Here is a 2,794-nt window from a genome sequence, read left to right as displayed (position 1 = left end):
ATAAAGGGCCAGTATCTATCCAAAATCTATAAAGAGCTTATAAAACTCTAAGAACCCTAAGAACAAATAATCGAATGAAAAAAAAAAAATGGCAGAGGACATGAACAGACATTTCTGCAAAGAATACATCCAAATGGCCAACAGACACATGAAAAAATGCTCCACATCACTCGGCATCAGGGAAATACAAATCAAAACCAGAATGAGATACCACCTCACACCTTTCAGAATGGCTAAAATGAACAAGTCAGTCAATGACAGATGCTGGCGAGGATGTGGAGAAAGGGCAACCCTCCTACACTGTACGTGGGAATGCAAGCTGGTGCAACCACTCTGGAAAACAGCGTGGAGGTGCCTCAAAAAGCTGAAAATAGAACTACCCTATGACCCAGTGATTGTAGTACTGGATATATACCCTAAAGATACAAACGGGGCATTCTGAAGGGGCACATGCACCCAAATGTTTATAGCAGCAATGTCCACAATAGTTAAACTATGGAAAGAACCTAAATGTCCTTCAACAGATCAATCAATAAATAAGATATGGTATATATGTATAATGGGATACTGTGCAACCATCAAAAGAAATGAAATCCTGCTATTTGTGATGACATGGATGGAACTAGAGGGTATTATGCTTGGCGAAATAAATCAATCTGAGAAAGACAACTATCATATGATCTCCCTGATATGATGAAGTGGAGATGCAACATAGGCGGTTTCGGGCGTACGAAAAGAAAAATAAAAGAAGATGGGATTTGGAGGGAGACAAACCATAAAAGACTGAATCTCACAAAACAGACTGAGGGTCGCTGCGGGGAGGTGTGTTGGGAGAGGATGGTGGGGGTATGGACATTGGGGAGGGCAGGTGCTATGGTGAGTGATGGTGAGTGCTGTGACATGTGTAAACCTGGTGATTCACAGACCTGTACCCCTAGGGATAAAAACACATTATATGTTTATAAAAAATTTTAAAAAATAATTTAAAAAATTTATTAAAGAAAAAACACATATTGCAAGCCCAGAGCTAATCTCATATTCAATCAAATAAGTTTGAAAGTTTTCCCCTTAAAGATCAGAAAAAAGACAAGTGTGTCCACGTTCACTACTCTCATTTGACATAGTACTGGATGTCCTAGCCAGAGAAACAAGAAACACAAAGAAATAAAAGACTCCAAAAAAAAAAAAAAAGAAGAAGAAGTAAAATTTTCTTTTTTTGGATAACATGAACTTACATGTAAAAAAATCCTAAGAGAAGATATTTGCAAATGACATATCAGATAAAGGACTAGTGTCCAGAATCTATAAAGAACTTAGCAAACTCAACACCCAAAGAACAAATAATCCAATCAAGAAATGGGCAGAAGACATGAACAGACATTTCTGCAAAGAAGACATCCAGATGGCCAACAGACACATGAAAAAGTGCTCCATATCACTCGGCATCAGGGAAATACAAATCAAAACCACAATGAGATATCACCTCACACCAGTCAGAATGGCTAAAATCAACAAGTCAGGAAATGACAGATGCTGGCGAGGATGCGGAGAAAGGGGAACCCTCCTACACTGTTGGTGGGAATGCAAGCTGGTGCAGCCACTCTGGAAAACAGCATGGAGGTTCCTCAAAATGTTGAAAATAGAACTGCCCTATGACCCAGCAATTGCACTATTGGGTATTTACCCTAAAGATAAAAATGTAGTGGTCCAAAGGGACACATGCACCCGAATGTTTATAGCAGCAAATGTCCACAATAGCCAAAACTATGGAAAGAACCTAGATGTCCATCAACAGATGAATGGATCAAGAAGATGTGGTATATATACACACAATGAATACTATGCAGCCATCAAAAGAAATGAAATCTTGCCATTTGCAACAACATGGATGGAACTAGAGCGTATCATGCTTAGCGAAATAAGTCAAGCAGAGAAAGACAACTATCATATGATCTCCCTGATATGAGGAAGTGGTGATGCAACATGGGGGCTTAAGTGGGTAGAAGAAGAATAAATGAAACAAGATGGGATTGGGAGGGAGACAAACCATAAGTGACTCTTGATCTCACAAAACAAACTGAGGTTGCCGGGGGGAGGGGGTTTGGGAGAAGGGGGTGGGATTATGGACATTGGGGAGGGTATGTGATTTGGTGAGTGCTGTGAAGTGTGTAAGCCTGGTGATTCACAGACCTGTACCCCAGGGGATAAAAATATATGTTTATAAAAAAAAAAAATTAAAAAAAAATCCTAAAAACTTCACAAAAAATTTTGAATAAACAAATTTAATAAAGCTGCCAAATACAAGATCAATATATAAAAGACAGGAATTTTGTTTTGTTTCGTTTTTTTAAAATAGTTTTTTATGTCATCCTTGCTCATTGATCATGCTAATCTTCTCTGCATCATTCCAATTTTAGTATATGTGCTGCCAAAGTAAGCACAAGACAAGAGCATTTTAACACTCTAATGATGAACTATCTGAAAAAATAAAGAGAACAATCTAATTCACAATAGCATCAAAAATAATAAAATACTTAGGAAAAGATTTAACTAACAAGATGAAAGATCTGTACCCCATAAACTATGACATTGATAAAGAATTTGAAGGAGACATAAATGGAAAGATAGCTCATATTTATGAATGGTAAGAATTAACATTGTTAAAATGTCCATACTACCGAAAACCATCTGTAAATTCAATTCCTATCAAATATCCAATGCTAGGGGTGCCTGGGTGGCTCAGTGGGTTAAGCCGCTGCCTTCAGCTCAGGTCATGATCCCAGGGTCCTGGGAT

General features: G+C 38.0%; 1 pseudogene; it reads right to left on the bottom strand.

Moving 5' to 3' along the window:
* Window positions 1–2,349: 2,349 nt before the first annotated feature.
* Window positions 2,350–2,441, bottom strand: LOC123394075 (annotated as a pseudogene).
* Between the last annotated feature and the right edge of the window lie 353 nt (window positions 2,442–2,794).

This window comes from Mustela putorius, unplaced genomic scaffold (assembly GCF_011764305.1).
Source record: "Mustela putorius furo isolate JIRA1106 unplaced genomic scaffold, ASM1176430v1.1 tig00001333_pilon_pilon_pilon, whole genome shotgun sequence".
Classification (NCBI taxonomy): Eukaryota; Metazoa; Chordata; class Mammalia; order Carnivora; family Mustelidae; genus Mustela; species Mustela putorius.
Note: the sequence above shows the minus strand (reverse complement) of the source record. Positions and strands in the feature narration are given on the sequence as shown.